The following is a 16861-nucleotide window of genomic DNA, read 5'->3' as shown; positions in this document are numbered from 1 at the left end:
GCAATAACCAAAAACAATAGGACGAGCTCTGAGACGTGGAATCTCTGTAGACTGCAGTACCTGATCTATCCTCACACAACTATAAGCAGCAGTGGATTGCGCCTAACAACTACCTATGCAACTCGGCACTGCCTGAGGAGCTGACTAGCCTGAAGATAGAAATACAAGCCTGACTTACCTCAGAGAAATACCCCAAAGGAATAGGCAGCCCCCCACATATAATGACTGTTAGCAAGATGAAAAGACAAACGTAGGAATGAAATAGATTCAGCAAAGTGAGGCCCGATATTCTAGACAGAGCGAGGATAGCAAAGAGAACTATGCAGTCTACAAAAAACCCTAAAACGAAAACCACGCAAAGGGGCAAAAAGACCCACCGTGCCGAACTAACAGCACGGCGGTGCACCCCTCTGCTTCTCAGAGCTTCCAGCAAAAGACAATAGCAAGCTGGACAGAAAAAAAACAGAAAACAAACTAGAAGCACTTATCTAGCAGAGCAGCAGGCCCAAGGAAAGATGCAGTAGCTCAGATCCAACACTGGAACATTGACAAGGAGCAAGGAAGACAGACTCAGGTGGAGCTAAATAGCAAGGCAGCCAACGAGCTCACCAAAACACCTGAGGGAGGAAGCCCAGAGACTGCAATACCACTTGTGACCACAGAAGTGAACTCAGCCACAGAATTCACAACAGTACCCCCCCCTTGAGGAGGGGTCACCGAACCCTCACCAGAACCCCCAGGCCGACCAGGATGAGCCACATGAAAGGCACGAACAAGATCTGGGGCATGGACATCAGAGGCAAAAACCCAGGAATTATCTTCCTGAGCATAACCCTTCCATTTGACCAGATACTGGAGTTTCCGTCTAGAGACACGAGAATCCAAAATCTTCTCCACAATATACTCCAATTCCCCCTCCACCAAAACAGGGGCAGGAGGCTCCACAGATGGAACCATAGGTGCCACGTATCTCCTCAACAACGACCTATGGAATACATTATGTATGGAAAAGGAGTCTGGGAGGGTCAGACGAAAAGACACCGGATTGAGAATCTCAGAAATCCTATACGGACCAATAAAACGAGGTTTAAATTTAGGAGAGGAAACCTTCATAGGAATATGACGAGAAGATAACCAAACCAAATCCCCAACATGAAGTCGGGGTCCCAAACGGCGTCTGCGATTAGCGAAAAGCTGAGCCTTCTCCTGGGACAAGGTCAAATTGTCCACTACCTGAGTCCAGATCTGCTGCAACCTGTCCACCACAGAATCCACACCAGGACAGTCCGAAGACTCAACCTGTCCTGAAGAGAAACGAGGATGGAACCCAGAATTGCAGAAAAATGGAGAGACCAAGGTAGCCGAGCTGGCCCGATTATTAAGGGCGAACTCAGCCAACGGCAAAAATGACACCCAATCATCCTGGTCAGCGGAAACAAAACATCTCAGATATGTTTCCAAGGTCTGATTGGTTCGTTCGGTCTGGCCATTAGTCTGAGGATGGAAGGCCGAGGAGAAAGATAGGTCAATGCCCATCCTACCACAAAAGGCTCGCCAGAACCTCGAGACAAACTGGGAACCTCTGTCAGAAACAATATTCTCAGGAATGCCATGTAAACGAACCACATGCTGGAAGAACAAAGGCACCAAATCAGAGGAGGAAGGCAATTTAACCAAGGGCACCAGATGGACCATTTTAGAAAAGCGATCACAGACCACCCAAATGACCGACATTTTTTGAGAAACGGGAAGGTCAGAAATGAAATCCATCGAAATATGTGTCCAAGGCCTCTTCGGGACCGGCAAGGGCAAAAGCAACCCACTGGCACGTGAACAGCAGGGCTTAGCCCTAGCACAAATTCCACAGGACTGCACAAAAGCACGCACATCCCGTGACAGAGATGGCCACCAGAAGGATCTAGCAACCAACTCCCTGGTACCAAAGATTCCTGGATGACCGGCCAGCACCGAACAATGAAGTTCAGAGATAACTTTACTAGTCCACCTATCAGGGACGAACAGTTTCTCGGCCGGACAACGATCAGGTTTATTAGCCTGAAATTTCTGCAACACTCTCCGCAAATCAGGGGAGATGGCAGACACAATGACTCCTTCCTTGAGGATACTCGCCGGCTCAGATAACCCCGGAGAGTCGGGCACAAAACTCCTAGACAGAGCATCCGCCTTCACATTTTTAGAGCCCGGAAGGTATGAAATCACAAAATCAAAACGAGCAAAAAATAACGACCAACGGGCCTGTCTAGGATTCAAGCGCTTGGCAGACTCGAGATAAGTCAAGTTCTTATGATCAGTCAATACCACCACGCGATGCTTAGCACCCTCAAGCCAATGACGCCACTCCTCGAATGCCCACTTCATGGCCAGCAACTCTCGGTTGCCCACATCATAATTACGCTCAGCAGCAGAAAATTTCCTGGAAAAGAAAGCACATGGTTTGAACACTGAGCAACCAGAACCTCTCTGTGACAAAACCGCCCCTGCACCAATCTCAGAAGCATCAACCTCGACCTGGAACGGAAGAGAAACATCAGGTTGACACAACACAGGGGCACAGCAAAAACGACGCTTCAACTCCTGAAAAGCTTCCACGGCAGCAGAAGACCAATTAACCAAATCAGCACCCTTCTTGGTCAAATCGGTCAATGGTCTGGCAATGCTAGAAAAATTACAGATGAAGCGACGATAAAAATTAGCAAAGCCCAGGAATTTCTGCAGACTTTTTAGAGATGTCGGCTGAGTCCAATCCTGGATGGCCTGAACCTTAACCGGATCCATCTCGATAGTAGAAGGGGAAAAGATGAACCCCAAAAATGAAACTTTCTGCACACCGAAGAGACACTTTGATCCCTTCACGAACAAGGAATTAGCACGCAGTACCTGGAAAACCATTCTGACTTGCTTCACATGAGACTCCCAATCATCTGAGAAGATCAAAATGTCATCCAAGTAAACAATCAAGAATTTATCCAGATACTCACGGAAAATGTCATGCATAAAAGACTGAAAAACAGATGGAGCATTGGCAAGTCCGAACGGCATCACCAGATACTCAAAATGACCCTCGGGCGTATTAAATGCCGTTTTCCATTCATCTCCCTGCCTGATTCTCACCAGATTATACGCACCACGAAGATCAATCTTAGTAAACCAACTAGCCCCCTTAATCCGAGCAAACAAGTCAGAAATCAATGGCAAGGGATACTGAAACTTAACAGTGATCTTATTAAGAAGGCGGTAATCAATACACGGTCTTAGCGAACCATCCTTCTTGGCTACAAAAAAGAACCCTGCTCCCAATGGTGACGACGATGGGCGAATATGTCCCTTCTCCAGGGACTCCTTCACATAACTGCGCATAGCGGTGTGTTCAGGTACGGACAAATTAAATAAACGACCCTTAGGGAATTTACTACCGGGAATCAAATCGATAGCACAATCACAATTCCTATGCGGAGGTAGGGCATCAGACTTGGACTCTTCAAATACATCCTGAAAGTCCGACAAGAACTCTGGGATGTCAGAAGGAATGGATGACGAAATAGACAAAAATGGAACATCACCATGTACTCCCTGACAACCCCAGCTGGTTACCGACATAGAGTTCCAATCCAATACTGGATTATGGGTTTGTAGCCATGGCAACCCCAACACGACCACATCATGCAAATTATGCAGTACCAGAAAGCGAATAACTTCCTGATGTGCAGGAGCCATGCACATGGTCAGCTGGGCCCAGTACTGAGGCTTATTCTTGGCCAAAGGTGTAGCATCAATTCCTCTCAACGGAATAGGACACCGCAAAGGCTCCAAGAAAAATCCACAACGTTTAGCATAATCCAAATCCATCAGATTCAGGGCAGCGCCTGAATCCACAAACGCCATGACAGAATACGATGACAAAGAGCACATTAAGGTAATGGACAAAAGGAATTTGGACTGTACAGTACCAATAACGGCAGAGCTATCGAACCGCCTAGTGCGTTTAGGACAATTAGAAATAGCATGAGTAGAATCACCACAATAGAAACACAGTCTGTTCAGACGTCTGTGTTCTTGCCGTTCTACTTTAGTCATAGTCCTGTCGCACTGCATAGGCTCAGGTTTACTCTCAGGCAGTACCGCCAGATGGTGCACAGATTTACGCTCGCGCAAGCGACGACCGATCTGAATGGCCAAGGACATAGACTCATTCAAACCAGCAGGCATAGGAAATCCCACCATTACATCCTTAAGAGCTTCAGAGAGACCCTTTCTGAACAAAGCCGCTAGTGCAGATTCATTCCACAGAGTGAGTACTGACCATTTCCTAAATTTCTGACAATATACTTCTACATCATCCTGACCCTGGCATAAAGCCAGCAGATTTTTCTCAGCCTGATCCACTGAATTAGGCTCATCGTAAAGCAATCCGAGCGCCAGGAAAAATGCATCAACATTACTCAATGCAGAATCTCCTGGTGCAAGAGAAAACGCCCAGTCCTGTGGGTCGCCGCGCAAAAAAGAAATAATAATCAAAACCTGTTGAATAGGATTACCAGAAGAATGAGGTTTCAAGGCCAAAAATAGCTTACAATTATTTCTGAAGCTCAGGAACTTAGTTCTGTCACCAAAAAACAAATCAGGAATCGGAATTCTTGGTTCTAGCATCGATTTCTGATCAATAGTATCTTGAATCTTTTGTACATTTACAACGAGATTATCCATTGAGGAGCACAGAGCCTGAATATCCATGTCCACAGCTGTGTCCTGAAGCACTCTAATGTCTAGGGGAAAAAAAAGACTGAAGACAGAGCTAAGAAAAAAAAATGATGTCAGGATTTCTTTTTTCCCTCTATTGGGAATCATTGGTTGGCTCCTTGTACTGTTATGGCTGGCAATCAGGCAACACAGCGTGCAGTAATCAGCGCACATACAGAGATCTGGCAATAACCAAAAACAATAGGACGAGCTCTGAGACGTGGAATCTCTGTAGACTGCAGTACCTGATCTATCCTCACACAACTATAAGCAGCAGTGGATTGCGCCTAACAACTACCTATGCAACTCGGCACTGCCTGAGGAGCTGACTAGCCTGAAGATAGAAATACAAGCCTGACTTACCTCAGAGAAATACCCCAAAGGAATAGGCAGCCCCCCACATATAATGACTGTTAGCAAGATGAAAAGACAAACGTAGGAATGAAATAGATTCAGCAAAGTGAGGCCCGATATTCTAGACAGAGCGAGGATAGCAAAGAGAACTATGCAGTCTACAAAAAACCCTAAAACGAAAACCACGCAAAGGGGCAAAAAGACCCACCGTGCCGAACTAACAGCACGGCGGTGCACCCCTCTGCTTCTCAGAGCTTCCAGCAAAAGACAATAGCAAGCTGGACAGAAAAAAAACAGAAAACAAACTAGAAGCACTTATCTAGCAGAGCAGCAGGCCCAAGGAAAGATGCAGTAGCTCAGATCCAACACTGGAACATTGACAAGGAGCAAGGAAGACAGACTCAGGTGGCGCTAAATAGCAAGGCAGCCAACGAGCTCACCAAAACACCTGAGGGAGGAAGCCCAGAGACTGCAATACCACTTGTGACCACAGAAGTGAACTCAGCCACAGAATTCACAACAGTTTCCCTAGTGTGTCCCATCCTCAGGTCAAAAGTTCCTGTAGTAGGTGAAGGTATAGCAGAAGTAGACTCAAGGAACTGGGTGACTGGAGGGATAAGAAACCGAAAAGCAAGGGTTTCATGTTTGGGGAAAAAAAGGAAAAAATCCATCTTCCAAAAAAAAGAAAAAAGACCCCTACATAAATATCCCCTAGAATAAAATGAAAATGGTTAATCAATTATTTAAAACCTATAAAAGAGCTTATTTAAAAAATATATAAGCTGGAGACAATTATCAATTCCCCATAAATCCTAAAGAGCGTAAAATTCAATTTCTTGATTCAGTCCCTTAGGGGCTAGACTATCTAATGTACATTTTTAAATAATTGATTAACCATTTTCACTTTATTTTAAAGGGGATATTTATGTAGGGGTCTTTTTTCCTTTTATAAAGGGTTTTTAGGGATGTATTGAATAAAAATATATTTTTATATTGGGGGGTATTTATGTATTTTTTAATAATATGCGAACATGATGTTGTGGGAGCAGTTCCTATTAAATAGTGGCTGATATAAGTGAGATTGCATATTTCTGGAGAGACATAGTGGCATACAGGGATCAAAATAACTTGCTCTGATTCAGTGCGATTGAGCATATTGTGTGATTGGTTGGTGGAAAGTATGGGAGGTGTGGATAGGTATAAAGAGAGTAACGGCAGTGTAGGAGCCATACCTTGAGAAAGAGGGACGGTTCCCTCGAAACGCGTCGGGATTTGTCAAAACACACGTCCGTTACATACAGACAGGTGATGTCACCACACAACCACGTCCCACGCCTCTCGTTCATCACGCCCCCTGCTTACCACGCTACCTTGACAGCGGCGCCATCGGTTGAGGAGCACCGCGGTGGTTCCAGCAGTGAGTGGTCGTGAACTCTTCAGCCTTGGGGAGGACGCTCCCGCATCAGGCACGAACGGACAGTAGGGAGGAAGTTCCTACGCCATCTTGTCCATCACAGACAGGATCATTTGGACATCTGCAAGTGCCTCTCGGCACGGTAATCTTTTTCTTCACATACAAAATAATTTGCCACAAATGGGTACCTATGAGCAAAAAATTACAAGTGACAAGTAAAATTAATATATTTTATTCATCAAATTTAAAATGTTAACATTTATATAAAAAATCAGGAATAGGTGCTAGGAAAAAGGGGAGGCTAGAAAAACTCTTATAAATGTATAAATAGCAGCAAGGATATCGATTGTATTATGTTAACTAGCTGTTTCCAGCCAGCTAACGCTCGGCACGCTCATTGCTATCTAATTAACACTGTTGGTGATTAAACTAAAGTAAATAATGACAACATTCAATAGCGCTTACGCAGGTGGTAAATTACCTTAAAATGAAGTTGATAACAATAATAATCATTAAAAATCTGAGTAATACTAATAATACATTTTATTCACAGTGTAAAATCAAAAACAAACTGGATTCAGTAAGGCTAGGTTCCCATTGCGTTAATGGGACCGCGCTAACGGACAGTGTTGCACGGCGAATTTCGCCATGCAACGCGTCCGTTAGTGCGCCCATTAACAGCAATGGGGACGCGCATCACTAGCGTGTGCCATTTTCGGCACGCGCTAGCGATGTGCCGTGTTTTGTTTCGCGCCTCGGACGCTGCAAGGTCCGAGGTCCGTTCCCCGCTCTCGCAGATCGGAGATCTGCGAGAGCGGGGACGTTTAACGTGACCCCTTTTAACCACATTGCTAGGCGCTAAACGGATTGCTCTAACGCAATCTGAACCTAGCCTAAGATGTGCTTTTTTATTCATTCCAGCATTTAAACAAATTTCATAACGAAGCGTAAATTAAGTTAAAATTTCTCTGTAAACACAATCACATGTGTGAGGACGGAGCCTCGTTAGGTAATGTGCAGGGACGGAGTCTCGTGTGGTAATGTGTGGAGATGGAGCCTCGTGTTGTAATGTGTGGGGACGGAGCCTCGTGTGGTATTGTGTGTGGACGGAGCCTCGTGTGGTAATGTGTGTGGACGGAGCCTCGTGTGGTAATGTGTGTGGACGGAGCCTCGTGTGGTAATGTGTGGGATCGGAGCCTCGTGTGGTAATGTGTGGGGACGGAGCCTCGTGTTGTAATGTGTGGGGACAGAGCCTCGTGTGGTAATGTGTGTGGATGGAACCTCATGTGGTAATGTGTGTGGACGGAGCCTCGTGTGGTAATGTGTGTGGACGGAGCCTCATGTGGTAATTTGTGGGGATGGAGCCTTGTGTGGTAATGTGTGGGGACGGAGCCTGGTGTGGTAATGGGGGATTGTGTGGTAATGTGGAGGGCAGGATTACCTGTGGTAATGAGGTGGGGGGTGGGATTATGTGGTAATGTGGTGGGAGCGGGATTATGTGTGATGTGGTGGGGGGGATTATGTGTGGTGGGGGGGATTATGTGGTAATGTGGGGGCGGGATTGTGTGTGGTGATGTGGTGGGGGATTGGATTGTGTGTGGTGATGTGTTGGGGGCGGGATTGTGTGGTGATGTGGTGGGGCGGGATTGTGTGTGGTAATTGGGTGGGGGGTGGGTTGTGTGGTGATGTGTTGGGGGCGGGATTATGTGGTGATGTGTTGGGGTGGCGGGACTATGTGTGGTAATATGGTGGGGGCGGGATTATGTGTGGTGATATGGGGGGACGGGATTATGTGTGGTAATGGGGTGGGGGGCTGGATTATGTGGTTATGTGGTGGGGAGGCGGGATTATGTTTGGTGATGTGGTGGGGGCGGGATTATGTGGTAATGTGTTGGGGGGCGGGATTGTCTGGTAATGTGGGGGGGCAGGATTATGTGGTAATGTGCTGGGGGGGCGGGATTATGTGTGGTAATGTGGGGGACGGGATGATGTGGGGGATGGGATTATGTGTGGTGTGGGGGGTGGGATTATGTGTGGTGATGTGGGGGATGGGATTATGTGTGATGATGTGGGGGACGGGATTATGTGGTAATGGGGTGGAGGGCAGGATTATATGTGGTGGGGGACGGGATTATGTGTGGTAATGGGGTGGGGGGCGGGATTATGTGGTGATGTGGGGGATGGGATTATGTGTGGTGATGTGGGGGGCTGGATTATGTGGTAATGTGGGGAGGCGGGATTATGTGTGGTGGGGGCGGGATTGTGGTGATGTGTTGGGGGTGGGATTATGTGGTAATCTGGTGGGGGTGGGATTATGTGTGATGATGAGGTGGGGGGATGGAATTATGTGTGGTAATGGGGTGGGGGGCGGGATTATGTGGTGATGTGTTGGGGGGCAGGATTATGTGTGGTGATGTGGTGGGGGCTGGATTATGTGTGGCGATGTGGTGGGGGGCGGGATTATGTGTGATGTGGTGGACTGCGGGATTATGTGTGGTGATGTGGTGGGGGATGGGATTATGTGTGGTAATGTGGTGGGGGGCGGGATTATGTGTGGTAATGGGGTGGGGGGCGGGATTATGTGTGGTGATGTGGGGGATGGGATTATGTGTGGTGATGTGGGGGGCTGGATTATGTGTGGTAATGTGGTGGGGAGGCGGGATTATGTGTGGTGGGGGCGGGATTATGTTTGGTGATGTGTTGGGGGGTGGGATTATGTGGTAATCTGGTGGGGGTGGGATTATGTGTGATGATGAGGTGGGGGATGGGATTATGTGTGGTAAGTGTTTGTAAGCTAAATTGGCAGCCTGATAAATCTCCAGCCAACAGGAAGCTTTCCCCCCTGGTAGTATATATTAGCTCACACATACACATAAGAGACCGGTCATGTGACTGACAGCTGCCGTATTCCTATATGGTACATTTGCTGCTCTTGTAGTTTGTCTGCTTATTAATCAGATTTTTATTTTTGAAGGATAATACCAGACTTGTGTGTGTTTTAGGGCGAGTTTCATGTGTCAAGTTGTGTGTGTTGAGTTGCGTGTGGCGACATGCATGTAGCGACTTTGGTGAGATGAGCTTTGTGTGGCGACATGCAGGTAGCAACTTTAGGTGTTGAGTTGCATGTGACAGCTTAGTGTAGCAAGTTGTGTGCAGCAAGTTTTGCGCATGGTGAGTTTTGCGCGTGGCGAGTTTTATGTGTGGTGCGTTTTGAGTATGTGCAAGTTTTGTGTGAGGCCACTTTTGCATGTCTTGCAACTTTTGTGCATGTGGCAATTTTTTCACGTGTGCAAGTTTTGCATGTGGTGAGTTGTCCATGAGGTGAGTTTTGCACGTGAGCCTAGTTTTGCGTGAGCCTAGTTTTGCATGTGGCGAGTTTTGCGCGTGGCGAGTTTTGAGCGGCGACTTTTGTGTTTCGACTTTTATGTAGCGAGGTTGGTGTATGTGTGGTGAAATGTTTGCTGAGGGTGGTATATGTGTTCAAGCATGTGGTAGTGTGTGGCGCATTTTGTGTGTGTGTTCATATCCCCATGTGTGGTGAGTATCCACCACCCCGGGTCGGGTCCCCACCTTAGCAACTGTGCGGTATATACTCTTTGGCGCCATCGCTCTCATTCTTTAAGTCCCCCTTGTTCACATCTGGCAGCCGTCAATTTGCCTCCAACACTGTTCCTTTCACTTTTTCCCCATTAGATAGGAGCAAAATTGTTTGGTGAATTGAAAAGCGTGGAGTTAAAATTTCGCCTCACAACATAGCCTATGACGCTCTCGGGGTCCAGACGTGTGACTGTGCAAAATTTTGTGGCTGTAGCTGCGGCGGTTCAGATGCCAATCCCGGACATACACAAACTCACACACATACACACACACATTCAGCTTTATATATTAGATAAATGCAAGTAATATCAAAGAAAGTTTACCACTAACATGAAGCATAATATGTTACGAGAAAACAATGTCAGAATCACAGGGATCCATGGAAGCGTTCCAGAGTTATAACCTCATAAAGGGATAGTGGTCAGAACTGTAAAAATTGGCCCGGTCATTAGGTACCAAATTGGCTATGTCACTAAGGGGTTAAATAGAAAAACTATAAAAGTTTATCAAAGTTATATAAAGCTTTATCATAGATTCTTGTCACTGGTGGCAACAAAAATAAGGCATTATCAACGTTAAAAAAACTAAATTAATAAATAGTGCCTATAGAGCCTCCACAGTGAAACAAGAATCATAAAAGGCATTTTAGAAGGAAAAAACTCAGTTTTGTATATCCATCAGTGTAATATTTATAATAGTACACTAGGTGGCGCTCAATCACCACCGTGAAAAGTGCTTGCCCATTAGAGGAAAAACTCAACGTTGGTATAGAGAAAGTATCAGAGACCTGCTCTTATCAGGAAAGATATCCAGCACATATAAGAGAGTGAAACTCCATGTCAGATATACCTTAAATTGCGGCTGCTATCTTGGAGAGTGTGAGAGAGATTCCACCTCCGTGCCCCGATGCGCACGTTTTGCCCTGCTTCGAGGGGTGTGTCTTTTCGCAGGGGGCGTGTGGATTTAAATAGTGATGAGCGAGTATACTCGTTGCTCGAGATTTCCCGAGCACGCTCGGGTGTCCTCCGTGTATTTGTGAGTGCTCGGAGATTTAGTTTTTGTTAACGCAGCTGCATGATTTACAGCTGTTAGCCAGCATAAGTACATGTGGGGGTTGCCTGGTTGCTAGGGAATCCCCACATGTAATCAAGCTGGCTAACAGATGTAAATCATTCAGCTGCGCCGATGAAAACTAAATCTCCGAGCACTAAAAAATACTCGGAGGACCCCGAGCGTGCTCGGGAAATCTCCAGTAACGAGTATTGTTGTTATTATTATTATTTATATAGCACCATTAATTCCATGGTGCTCTACATGAGAAAGGGATTACATGCAGGGTTATAGCTATCGTTTACAGTAAACAGGTTTACAGTGAGAGACTGGTACAGAGGGGAGAGGACCCTGTCCTTGCGGACTTACATTCTATGGGATAGTGGGGAAGAGACAGAAGGTAGGGGTGAGGCGGCAGCTCTGGTAGTGGTGAGGCGGCAGCTCTGGCGGTGGTGAGGCGGCAGCATGGTTATTGTAGGCTGTAGGGTTTCTTGAAGAGATGGGTTTTCAAATTCCGTCTGAAGGATCCGAGGGTGGTGGATAATCGGACATGTTGAGGTGTGGAATTACAGAGGATGGGGGATATTCGGGAGAAATCTTGGAGGTGGTTGCGTGAGGAATGAATAAGTGTGGAGGAGAGAAGGAGGTCTTGGGAGTATCACAGATTATGTGAGGGAAGATATTGGGAGATTAGTTCAGAGATATAGGGAGGGGACAGGTTGTGGATGGCTTTGTAGATCAGTGTTAGTAGTTTGAACTGGATTCGTTGGGGAATTGGGAGCCAGTGGAGGGATTTGCAGAGGGGAGAAGCAGGGGAGTAGCGAGGAGAGAGGTGGATTAGCCGGGCAGCAAAGTTGAGGACAGACTGGAGTGGTGCAAGAGAGTTAGCTGGGAGGCCACAGAGGAGGGTGTTGCAGTAATCGAGGCAGGAGATGATGAGAGCATGTACAAGAGTTTTGGTAGATTGTGGGCTGAGGAAGGAATTCTGGCAATATTTTTGAGTTGGAGGCGACAGGAGGTGGCAAGAGGTTGGACGTGAGGTTTGAAGGACAGGGCAGAGTCGAGAGTTACCCCGAGGCAGCGGATTTCAGGTGCGGGAGAGAGCGTGATGCCGTTTACCATAATAGATAGATTGGGTAGGGGGGATACGTGAGGTGGGGGAAAGATGATGAATTCGGTTTTGTCTACATTGAGTTTTAGGAAGCGAGAGGTGAAGAAGGAGGATATGGCTGACAGACACTTCGGGATTCTGGACAGGAGGGAGGTGACATCTGGGCCAGAGAGGTAGATCTGAGTGTCGTCTGCATACAGGTGGTACTGGAAGCCATGGGATTTTGAGTTGTCCTAGGCCAAGGGTATAGATGGAAAAAAGTAGGGGCCCTAGGACAGAGCCTTGAGGGACTCCAACAGAGAGAGGGCGGGATGAGGAGGTAGTGTGGGAGTGGGAAACGCTAAATGTGTGGTTGGATAGGTATGAGGTAATCCAGGACAGGGCAAGGTCTTTGATGCCAAAGGAAGAAAGAATCTGTAGCAGTAGGCAGTGTTCGACTGTGTCGAAAGCAGAGGACAGGTCAAGAAGGAGGAGGACGGAGAACTGTCTGTTAGTTTTGGCTGTGAGTAAGTCATTAGTAATTTTGGTCAGGGCAGTTTCGGTGGAGTGGTGGGGGCGGAAGCCAGATTGGAGGTTGTCAAGGAGAGAGTTAGATGAGAGGTGGGAGGAAAGTTGAGCATGGACATGCTGCTCAAGGAGTTTTGAATCAAACAGGAGCAGTGATATGAGGCGATAGCTGGGCATAGCAGTTGAGTCAATGTTAGTTTTTTTGAGGATGGGTGTGATGGTGGCATGTTTGAAGGCATCACTAGATTTTAATACTAAGTTCGCCTAATGAAAAATTATTGTGCCTATGACGTCACTGGTTGCTGACTGATGGCACATGCGCAAGCTAGATCTGGCGTATAACACTGGTCAACGCAATTTTTCTGGCAAAAGGTTTTAAAACATATTTTAAGTCAATTTTGGCTGCTGATTACGAATATTAACTCCGTTTTTGGCTATCACATCAGGATTTCGAGATATTTTCAATTTTTGATAAAAATTACTCCTATCTAATGTTTTATGATAAAAACACATGATTTTCGATACTACATTGTATATTTTTAATCAAGGAATAACAAAGATTACAAAGTCTATGTAGAGCAAATCAAATATACTTACAGAATTAAACTACAAAATATGAAAACACATATATATGGCACACAGATGAATGACAAATGGCAGTTATGTGAACTTTCTTTTCTTGGCTGATCTGTGATGTACAGCTTCTGGGTTGTCTTTCATCAGGCTCCAGCAATAGTCAGCCATCATATATGAGTCCCACCGGCCTTGATACCGTTCTTCCATTGTTTTATTGTCCTGATGAAAACGCTCAACTTGTTCCTCGCTCACATTCCCAAGGTTCTCTGGAAAAAAGTCCAAATGGCTGTGTAAATAGTGAATCTTGATACTCATTCTACATCCAAGATTTCGCAGATTCATTAGTAGCTCTTCCACAATCTCTTCATAGTTGTCTGCTTTCTTATTCCCTAGAAAATTCTGCACCACATTACAAAATGCATTCCAAGCTCTTTCTTCTGTCTCATTCATTGATGTGATAAAATTTGGGTCTCTCATAACTGTTCTTATTTGAGGTCCATCAAATATTCCAGCCTTTTTCTTCTCTTCGCTAAGACCAGGAAAAGTTGAACATATATAGTTAAAGCATTCTCCACTGTGATTGAGAGCTTTGATGAACTGCTTCATCAATCCAAGTTTTATGTGTAAGGGAGGAAAGACAATGTCCTTCCTATCCACTAGAGGATCATGGATGACATTCTTATCGCCAGATGCCAAACTCTGTCGCTGAGGCCATTCAGTTTTCACCCAATGCTCTGCTGTAGCTCTACTGTCCCAATAGCACAGAAAACAAGGGTGTTATCATAACAAATGGGAATTTTGCATGTTCAAAGAAAACAAAGATATTCTCACATTTATTGGGAGACTAAATGAAAACTAAATTTACCTTAGTGAACCATATAAACCGGCACTTTTCATACACTACTTATATTTATCATGGAATTATTGAAAATGGGCTATATACCTGTAGAAATTATAAGATTAGATTTGAATTCAGCACCCTCAAATTAGTCTAAAACTGTTGTTAAAGTCCATGCCAGAATTTTTTTTTTTTGTAGACCAGTGTAATGAAGATGAGGCATCCAAGCTCTGATCATGTGACCTGTGTCCCAAGGCTGCCGAAAAGGAGCCCAGAGATGTAGCAGACACATATAGATCACAGGCTGAGGATTCTCAATGCGTCGACTGCCCGCAGAGCCATGTATTACGATGTTCAGAGTATTAGAACGCCTAAAAAAAAAAGGGTGTATGTATCCAAAGTGAAGCAAATGTGCATTAAGAGATCTGGGATGTAACCTGATGTTTGAATGAGACAACCTGAGATTAAATGCACTATAAGATGTGAGGTGAAAAAGCACAAAGTAAATTACTTGTGATCTGAAAAAGATGACAAAAAATATATAAATATACAGGTCCTTCTCAAAAAATTAGCATATAGTGTTAAATTTCATTATTTACCATAATGTAATGATTACAATTAAACTTTCATATATTATAGATTCATTATCCACCAACTGAAATTTGTCAGGTCTTTTATTGTTTTAATACTGATGATTTTGGCATACAACTCCTTATAACCCAAAAAACCTGTCTCAATAAATTAGCATATCAAGAAAAGGTTCTCTAAACGACCTATTACCCTAATCTTCTGAATCAGCTAATTAACTCTAAACACATGCAAAAGATACCTGAGGCTTATATAAACTACCTGCCGGGTTCATTACTCAAAACCCCCATCATGGGTAAGACTAGCGACCTGACAGATGTCAAGAAGGCCATCATTGACACCCTCAAGCAAGAGGGTAAGACCCAGAAAGAAATTTCTCAACAAATAGGCTGTTCCCAGAGTGCTGTATCAAGGCACCTCAATGGTAAGTCTGTTGGAAGGAAACAATGTGGCAGAAAACGCTGTACAACGAGAAGAGGAGACCGGACCCTGAGGAAGATTGTGGAGAAGGACCGATTCCAGACCTTGGGGAACCTGAGGAAGCAGTGGACTGAGTCTGGTGTGGAAACATCCAGAGCCACCGTGCACAGGCGTGTGCAGGAAATGGGCTACAGGTGCCGCATTCCCCAGGTAAAGCCACTTTTGAACCATAAACAGCGGCAGAGGCGCCTGACCTGGGCTACAGAGAAGCAGCACTGGACTGTTGCTAAGTGGTCCCAAGTACTTTTTTCTGATGAAAGCAAATTTTGCATGTCATTCGGAAATCAAGGTGCCAGAGTCTGGAGGAAGACTGGGGAGAAGGAAATGCCAAAATGCCTGAAGTCCAGTGTCAAGTACCCACAGTCAGTGATGGTGTGGGGTGCCATGTCAGCTGCTGGTGTTGGTCCACTGTGTTTCATCAAGGGCAGGGTCAATGCAGCTAGCTATCAGGAGATTTTGGAGCACTTCATGCTTCCATCGGCTGAAATGCTTTATGGAGATGAAGATTTCATTTTTCAGCACGACCTGGCACCTGCTCACAGTGCCAAAACCACTGGTAAATGGTTTACTGACCATGGTATTACTGTGCTCAATTGGCCTGCCAACTCTCCTGACCTGAACCCCATAGAGAATCTGTGGGATATTGTGAAGAGAAAGTTGAGAGACGCAAGACCCAACACTCTGGTTGAGCTTAAGGCCGCTATTGAAGCATCCTGGGCCTCCATAACATCTCAGCAGTGTCACAGGCTGATTGCCTCCATGCCACGCCGCATTGAAGCAGTCATTTCTGCCAAAGGATTCCTGACCAATTATTGAGTGCATAACTGAACATTATTATTTGATGTTTTTTTTGTTTGTTATTAAAAAACACTTTTATTTGATTGGATGGGTGAAATATGCTAATTTATTGAGACAGGTTTTTTGGGTTATCAGGAGTTGTATGCCAAAATCATCAGTATTAAAACAATAAAAGACCTGACAAATTTCAGTTGGTGGATAATGAATCTATAATATATGAAAGTTTAATTGTAATCATTACATTATGGTAAATAATGAAATTTAACACTATATGCTAATTTTTTGAGAAGGACCTGTATATAAAAAATATATGCATACTGTTATGTGGGCTTTATGAATAAAAGTTGAAATTAAGTGGATGATAGTGGGGTGTGTGTAAAATTAACCCCTTTACCCCCAAGGGTGGTTTGCACGTTAATGACCAGGCCAATTTTTACAATTCTGACCACTGTCCCTTTATGAGGTTATAACTCCGAAACGCTTCAACGGATCCTGGTGATTCTGACATTGTTTTCTCGTGACATATTGTACTTCATGATAGTGGTAAAATTTCTTTGATAGTACCTGCGTTTATTTGTGAAAAAAACGGAAATTTGGCGAAAATTTTGAAAATTTCGCAATTTTCAAACTTTGAATTTTTATGCAATTAAATCACAGAGATATGTCACACAAAATACTTAATAAGTAACATTTCCCACATGTCTCCTTTACATCAGCATAATTTTGGAACCAATTTTTTTTTTTGTTAGGGAGTTATAAGGGTTAAAAGTTGACCAGCAATTTCTCATTT

At 44.8% G+C, this 16861-nt stretch overlaps 1 protein-coding gene across 1 annotated transcript in view; it reads left to right on the top strand.

Moving 5' to 3' along the window:
- Window positions 1-16861, top strand: part of LOC138666536 (zinc finger protein 420-like) — a 68691-nt gene that overhangs the window by 17520 nt on the left and 34310 nt on the right. The gene's annotated exons all lie outside the window — the stretch shown is intronic.

The sequence above is a fragment of the Ranitomeya imitator genome, chromosome 2 (genome assembly GCF_032444005.1).
Source record: "Ranitomeya imitator isolate aRanImi1 chromosome 2, aRanImi1.pri, whole genome shotgun sequence".
Taxonomy (NCBI): domain Eukaryota; kingdom Metazoa; phylum Chordata; class Amphibia; order Anura; family Dendrobatidae; genus Ranitomeya; species Ranitomeya imitator.
This window is presented reverse-complemented; position numbering and strand designations above follow the sequence as displayed.